Source organism: Mastomys coucha, unplaced genomic scaffold, assembly GCF_008632895.1.
Source record: "Mastomys coucha isolate ucsf_1 unplaced genomic scaffold, UCSF_Mcou_1 pScaffold22, whole genome shotgun sequence".
NCBI classification, from domain to species: Eukaryota; Metazoa; Chordata; class Mammalia; order Rodentia; family Muridae; genus Mastomys; species Mastomys coucha.
In genome coordinates, this window is record NW_022196905.1 from 70,557,081 (window position 1) to 70,565,389 (window position 8,309).

General features: G+C 43.3%; 1 pseudogene; it reads right to left on the minus strand.

Annotated features, from left to right (window-relative positions):
• Positions 1–3,666: 3,666 nt before the first annotated feature.
• Positions 3,667–3,785, minus strand: LOC116071833 (annotated as a pseudogene).
• Between the last annotated feature and the right edge of the window lie 4,524 nt (positions 3,786–8,309).

Below are 8,309 nucleotides of genomic sequence, written 5' to 3' on the forward strand. Positions count from 1 at the left end.
ACACACACACACACACACACACACACACACACACACACACGCCAGGTTTTCTTTATTATCTTGCCCACAATTTAATCCAGAGCCCCATAAGCATTGAGCAATGTGTTTTAAAGAAGCAAATACAAGCAAGCAAACGGCTCCCTGCTCTCCCTCTTCTCTGGTAACTGCTGAAGACAATGCTAGTGCTTGAGTAAGTCTACCATCACCTTAATTCCCCTCCACACTTCCCTTCTCTTTGCCAAATGGGCAAATTCTAAGTGACTTTCCATGCAGCTGCATTATAGGAAGCACACTCTAGTTCCTGCCTCTTAGCTTGTTTTGCAAGGGAATTAGAGGATTTAATGCCTTTGTGTTGCTAAAGAGCTTGGGATCTGCTTAGGAAAGTCACTTTAGAATGCCTAAGTGCTGGTATCATAATATTTATTGAGAATTGATGAATAGAATTCTTAAAATAGTCCTGTGCATTGTGGTGTCACTGGAAGCCTGCCGTACTAAGTCCCATTTGTCTTGGATACAGGATTTCTGGAAGATGAATGGAAAGAGGAAATTAGTGGATTTTGGAGTGGATTGTATTAGAAAGAACAATTTCTAAAAAGGTCCCGTTTCTTAAAGTGACAAATGCTGGGGAAAAGCCTTTAGCAGAACCTACGGGGGCCTAATAATTACCCCCTGTCGAATAAATGCACAAATCACATTTGCCAGATGGAGACCACCAGAAGCACCCCTGCTTTGAAGCATCAAGTTGAAGATCTACAAGGTGTCATGCCAGTAGAATCCGTAAAGTAAGCCTTGCCAGCTGTAGCCTGGCCCTCTGTCTGCAGGATGGGGACATCATTCTTTTGTTGTGTGAAATTGAATGGCCTTTGGCTTTTACATAAGGAATTGTTAGCTAGAACAGAACAGGAACAAACTCTTCAACGTGAAGAGCATGTATTCTGGCTAAGGTGGGACCCTCATCTTCATTTGGGAGGAGTTGGGCAGTGACAATGGGCGACAGCAGGAGGGAGGAAAGATGTCTTGCTTTGATGGCAGGATAAATTCCATGCGTGCTTTTCAAAGGTCTGGTCCTAAACAAACTGTCAGCTTTTCACCCCTAAGACCTGAGGTAATTATAAACAGGAAAGGTTTGTTTGAGTTTGTGGATATAGACCTTCTGGTCCATGCTTATGCAAACCTATTGTTTTTAGGCCTCTGGTTGGGGGTGTGTGTAGGTCAGACTGCAGAAGTGATAGGGGATCTGATGGAGCAAATATAGTCATAAGGAAGTCAAAGAGGAAGAGAAGGGGGGTGGGACTCTATTGTGCCATTCCAAGACCTATAATGACCTAAAGACAGCTCATTCAATTCTACTTCTAAAGGTTCTATAACACACCCCAGATACTAAAAGCCTTTTTTACAAGGGATTCTAGGAGACACTCAAGATCAGACCTAGAGCACACACATCTTTGTCTTCTTAAGAAATAAACAGAACTGTATTTCTGCTTTAAATTCTCATTTATAGACATGCCTCTCAGCATCCAATAGTGATGCTCTTTTAAATCTCATTTACATCTATAAAACTTTATAGTTTCTTGCTCACTATTCCCCAAAGATGGTGCTGTCCTAGTCTTAAGGAAACATCTCAACACTGAGAAAGTAGCTCAAGTTTCAGGCTAGGAGAGTTAGTCAATACCACTACCATCCAGAAACAGGTATATGGACTAGTCACAATAATAGTGAAAATGGCTGATGGTTACTTAGAGCTACTGATGGTGAGAAAGTCAATGAAATGTAAATCATCAAAGGCCAGCCTAAAACTGAGAAAGGGATGGCTTCATGGCCATCCCACATGCCCACTTCTCTGAAACAGGCTTTATTGATTTATTTTTTAAAAATTTTATTGGTTCTTTATGAGTTTCCCATCATACACCCAGATCCCACTCATCTCACTCATTTCCCCCGACCCCCATCTCCTACCCACCCTCTAGCCTTGCGACCCCCATCCCCTTCAACAGAGGAAAAAAATCTTTTGTGGAAGTTGTAGTCTGTCACAGTGTGTTCCACAGTATACATTTTTGACCACATTTCTTTGCTTGTAAATGCTCACTTCAATGACTTGTTAGTCTGGTATGAGACTTCCTGCTTTTGCTACTGTAGTGACACTGGAACCTCACTGGGGCTCCTCTAGGATATCCTACTGTTGCCTTGGGTCATTCGGATCCTGTAGTTTTGGATCTGTAGGACCGGTCCCTTCATGTACTCCAGCAATTCATTGATGGAGTAGATGTTGGTATGGGCCAATTCAGATCTGGGCCTGAGATCTCTGAGCTGGTTAGCCTGCTGGCTCTCCCATTTTCATGTCCTAGGGGCTGGCTCACCAGCAACATCCTCCCACCCCCCAGCTCTACCCTGATTCTCAGTCGAGGTACAGGGCCAACTCTCATGAGTGTTATAGCTGGTGAGGGATGTGGCCAGTTCTCCCACTTTTATGACCCTGGGGGGCTAGCTCTCTGGCTTTCTATAAATGGTGAGGTATAAGGGAGGCGAGGAGGAGATCTCTCTCTCTCTCTCATCCATTCCACTGTTCAGCAGACAAGAGGCAGGACTGGCTCACTCACACTTATGCCCTTGAGGCTGACTCACCCACAACCACCACATCCAGGGTCAACTTTACTGTGTTGCTCAGGTGAGGGGCAGGGCCTGCTCTTCTGAGTACTATAGCAGGTGAGGAGCAGGGTCAGCTCTTTTGCTTCCATGACCTCAGGGCCAGTCTCCTACCTGCTACAGATGGTGTGGGGTGAATGGGGAGAAGGGCATCTCTCTCTTGTCCATGCCACTTCATGAGAGATGAATAGTAGGGCCAGGTCTCCTTTGCTCATATATTCTGGGGCTGAGTTACTTGAAACATGCATCCCACTCTCCCTAGGGCTGCAGCTGGCTAGGGGTGGAGTTAGTTCTGCTTTATGCCTCTAGGGCCAGCACTCCCATGATGCCCAGGTGAGGGGTGGGGCCAGTTCTGCATAGTCCACAGACATCAACATGTCTCCCTGAGCAACAGCCCAGATCGGAGATGTCCACCCGGCCTTCAGTGGCAATAGACTAGTGCTGCTGCAGGGCCATGGACCCAGATGTGGCCCCTGCCACCACAGGCTAAGACTCTACTATGATTCCAGGTGGCATCATTAGCTATTTACATAGGCTGCTCCTCACTACACTCAAATCTCCAGCTCCGCCTCTCTTCATTGTGTCCACATCCTTCTGTTTCTCTTTCTCTTCCATTTCTCTACCACTTCCTTGCTCCTTTTAGTGACACTGGGGGGGGTCTCTGAGTGTCTGGGGTCATCTCAGGAGTGGTCCTGAGAATGCTATGCCCCACTTGTGCATTATAGTACTGGGCAGGGGTCATCTCGATCATAGTCTGTCCCCCAAGGCCTGCTTGGTACACCACTGGTGGTCATCTCAGGGTAGCTCCCTGTCCAGGCTCTGGTCTGGTGGTCATTATAGGCTTGCTCCTTACCCTGCCCGCCCAAGAGGCCCCATGCAAGGGTCACCTGTCTCAGGCTCATCCTGCCAAGGCCCTCAGTCCCAGGCTGGATTTTTCTAGTCTCCTGCTTGTTCCAGGTCCTGGGAGCCATTTGGGCCTGCTTGGTGCCAACTGGTGGTCATCCCAGGCTTGTTTTACTAGAGAATGTTAGGTTACTAACATTCAGATGTTCATAGGCCAGAATATGGAGCCTTGACATAGCCTCTCTCCTCTTTGCCACCTTCTGATGCACATGTGACAGAGCAATGCTTCTAGGGACAGGGAGTAACAGATGATCTTTGTTTCCTCTGAGCACAGCAAGAAGGGAAATGTTCAACAAAGCAGTGAGCCATAGGCACAGTAGTGTTGTGGATGCAGGCAAGGTTTTCATGGCTGCATGTCCCACAGTAGAAAATAGACTATCTGGATATCATCGACATTATTCCCTCCAAAGTAGAAGCTGAGAATTTTCTACTGAGAATGGGTGAACTAGGGGATCGGAAAAGAGTGACTGTTATTCTCAGGAGAATGTGGATAATCCAACGTGGCTTCAGACGGCAACAAATGAAGTTCCGTAGATGAGAGGACTTAGTTTCATACCCCTCCACTGGTGTGGTGAGAAACTCCCCATCGCTGTTAAGGATGGTGAGTCCTCTGGCTCTGTGACTTTAATTCATGGTGTGCGTGACACAGAACAAGTAGAGCAACGGCTCGGACTGAGAAGCCACTGTGAAAATTATGCTGTTACATGACACAAGGCTTCAATGGGACCCAATATCACCTGCAGTGGGAAAACTGGAGGGCGCCCTGCCAGGCTTCTGAAAATTCTCACTACCTCTGAGAAGTAAGATAGAAGACCAGAGAGATGAACACTTTTCAATGAGCCCGGGAAGGTTCCATCTGAGTCCTCCCCCTCCCCGCCCCCCGCCCCAGTTCCTTTGGTTGTCCTATGAGGAGTGGTGAAGTGTCAGTCTACACATGTCATAGAATGGGAGGATGATTTAACCAGAATTGACACATTTTCCTTTTCCACTTTCATTTTGTTGCGAACTCTCTCTTGGAAAGATTTTTCCATGGAAAGACTTTTGTATGTTCCTTATCTCTTCACAGTTTCAGCGGCTTGTCTGGATCTCTACTCTGAGTCAACCATTACCCTTTAGAGGCTTTTCATGTCATGTTTTTTAAAAAAGCTCTCTTCTCCCTTCCACAGCCATAAAGAGAATAGAAACCGCTCGTGCTGTTCAGCGAGGAGTTGGTATCATTATCTCAGCGATTGGAAATCCTCTTGATACAGAAGGATTTCTTCTGAAATGAAGTAAAAACGAGAGTATTTAAACAAAGAATACCATTGTCATAAGTATTTCATCCAGAAGAGAATTTGACCCTTTAATTTCCCACTTCTCATCTCCCTGAAATGCTAAGTGGGGGAAGTTTGGTCAATACTTAACAGAAGCAAATCTTCCTTGCTGGCAGAGTTGTATGACCTTATGCAGAATACAGCAAGCAGAGATGTGAGACTCTTGAGTTCGTTCAAACTCAACAACTGCCTGACCTTGACTATCCCACCTACCCTCTCTGACCTCAAGTTTCCAATCGACAAAGTTGGATTCATAACTCTCATTATTTCACATTGAAAATAAGCCATTGTCTGCGTTAACATAACTAAACTAAATGTGGGCGAAGGAACATTGAATGACTGTTTGGAAGAAAGCAGGAAAAGCAAAATAAAAAGGATATGACAAGGCTTCTGGGTTACACATAAAAAAAGATGCTCTTGTCTGTCTTCTCAACAGCAACAGTCAAGGATTGTTTTTGATGCTGGAGTGGTGCTAGCTCACTATCTGTGTATAGAGACAAGTCTCTTAATCAAAGAGAAAGACAAACAAAAGAGGAGGGATAATTTGGTGATTAAAGATTTTTGAGGCAGTAGAACTGCTCAGGGCTTTAAATGTGTAAATTGTACCAGGTGTATTGTAGGCTAGAAGGACAAACCAAAACAAAGAAGAAGGGAGCGAATGCAGAATCGCTAAGAATCCATGGATTTAGGAAGACTGACAGAGCCGTCCTGAAACGCCTGGCACTGAGCTGTACCTTCAGTGATTTTGGGACAGTCAGTTTATGCATATTATGCTTTTACATTTTAAAATGACAACTCGTGAGACTTCCTTTCCAGTGTGAAGGAAAAGCCTTGCTCTATGTTCACTTGTTGGTAGCTCCAAATACTAGTGATGCCTTGTACGAGGTATCCAGGCACGATACAGCCCACGACGAAGTGTCTGGCTTTGCTTAGAGGAAAGAGGATAGATACAGACTTTCTGTCTTCCCAGTCCCAAGTTCTTGGTGTCGAGTGAATTTCTTCACACTATTTTCAGGATAAAATTAAATTTGGCTTCCTTGACTAACAAACCACTCACAAGAAGCTCATCTGATGTGAGCAAAGATATTTCAAAGCTTCAACACATACAACTCATTCCTACAATGGCACTTCCTCTATGCACATTTGGTGCCCTATTGCAGATTCCAGGCAACATAAACTTTGCACAGCTGACATTTTCTGACTCAACTCTTGCTATAATTGAAATTACTTTATTAAACAAGCTTGAATCATTTCAATTACTCCGTGGCCTGGAGTGCTGGTGGCGAACATGATGGCTCCACGCTGATTAAATTAGAGCTCATACACCCCAGAAAGATGTGCATCCCAGAAAATGGCTTTCTCTTTCTTCAATATGAAAACTCGCTCTAATTCATATTCACTGGATAGATCCCTTTGGGTTGTATATTAATATTCATAAGATAAACCACACAGCTAAAGCAGAAGATTAAAGTCAAGTCTCTTAATAAAAAAGCAAGAGTAATGACTACAGTAAAAATCTCCAAAAAATGCCATTATCCCCCTGAAGAGTGAACACTACTACTGTACATGTGTTGGAGCTGAGCAAGAGAACAATAAAAAATGAATTACTGCAGCGATTTGGATTTTAGAATCCGCTAGAGAGGAATGAGCAAATATAAACACTTAGACGGGTAGGAAAGCTCTGCCAGGATCGGACGTTTGTACAGAGCAGTTATGTAAGAGTAGCCTTCACTGTTCTCCCTGTTTCAGAGAGAGTAGTTGTACTTAGGAGACAAGACAAATGAATTATTTCCATTAAATAACCTATATGATTTTCCCCTTGGATTTGGCTCTGCGTTGTGAGGACTGTAGGTAAATGCCATCACTCATCCGAACTGCCCCATAACTCCTTCTGCTTAACCCTCTCTTCTCTGTCAGTTGCTGTGAAGAGTTTGATGAACAGAGGACTGTTCATCTATGTGTCCCCTCCTCATCTTCCACTGATACAGTCTGAGTTCCTCTTTATGACAGGTACTGGAAAATACTTAAGAGATGGAGTTTCATCAATTTGTTAACAAACTGATGCATTGACACTCTACTAGTAAAAGAACCACAAATATCAAAATATTTGTTTCAGAGAGTGATGAGTGTTAGGAGAAGCTGGTAAGGTATAAGGGAAGGATTCTCTGTCAGGACAGAGAATGGGAGAGAATACTTGCATATTAATAGTATAATAAGAATTTATTTTTGTGTCACATTTTACAGCCAACTCTGTGCCTTCAAAAATATATCATCTAGTCTTCATATCAATCTTATGAGATCAGAATTATGACCTCAATTTTCTAAATGAGGCTGAGAAAGCTTGCGTAGCTTGTCCCGAATTATACACTCAGGATGGGGGAGAATTTAGGGCTTTGGCTTAGATTACAAGGGTCCTATGTTATGGCAAACAAAGTTAGATAGCTGGAATAAAACTTAAAACCTTATTACCACAAAGTATTATTTTAGTGGCATTCTTTTCAGTGCCCATGTGTGTGACTGTGCATAGATTTAAAAAAAAAAGCAAGCTCCTTAAAAAGTTCATTTATTTAAGTTGCCGGAGAGATGGCTCTGTGCTTAAAAGCATTTGTCCTTGCAGAGGACCTGGGTTTGGTTCACAACATCTACATGGTGGATCACAACCATTTATAATTCCAGTTCCAAGAGGACTGATGCCCTTTTCTGGCCTCTGTGGGCAGTAGGCGCATGTAGTGCAATACATACATGCAGACAAAACAAAATAAATAAAATAAGTAGATCTTTAAACTTTCTCAAAAGTTCACTATTCAATACCAAGGTTGTATACTAACATTTGGTCAAAACCACTTTGCATAAGAACTTTTTTGGACAGTCATTTCTATAATTTACTAGTATTTGAGATGCAATCTTCATGTCACAAGGCATATATATTATATAGACCACGAGAGCTTTGAACTCACAGAGATCTGCCTGTTTCTGCTCCAAAGTGCTGGAAGCAAGGCATATATGTTTACCCTAGCATCCAGTTTTCTCCAAACATTTCTTAGTGTATCACAGGTGGAAGGTTAAATGGCTTTCTTCATGTCTCATTTCTGTGGGGTGCGAGAAAGAAGATAAGAAAATGAGGCTTGCTATAATCGAATTGCAAACTGAATGTTTGTATAATCAGATCCATTGAGCAATATGATTTTACAACTATTCAAATATTTTTAAATGATGCTGCGTTTCGTGCAATGGTAATCAACTTCTACTTTTGTAGATAGGCACCATCTGCACTTTATTAAGACAATCTCCTAAGGAAGCTCACCTGGCTTCTGCTGACACCTCAAGCAATTGCTTCCTCTTAGTTGGTTTCTCCAAGGTTACTTTTCTATCAAAAGGAAGGCATGTCCAGACAAGGCAGCAGCACCCATGAAGACCCAAAGGCTGGTGCTTAGAGAGTGCAGGGCTGCA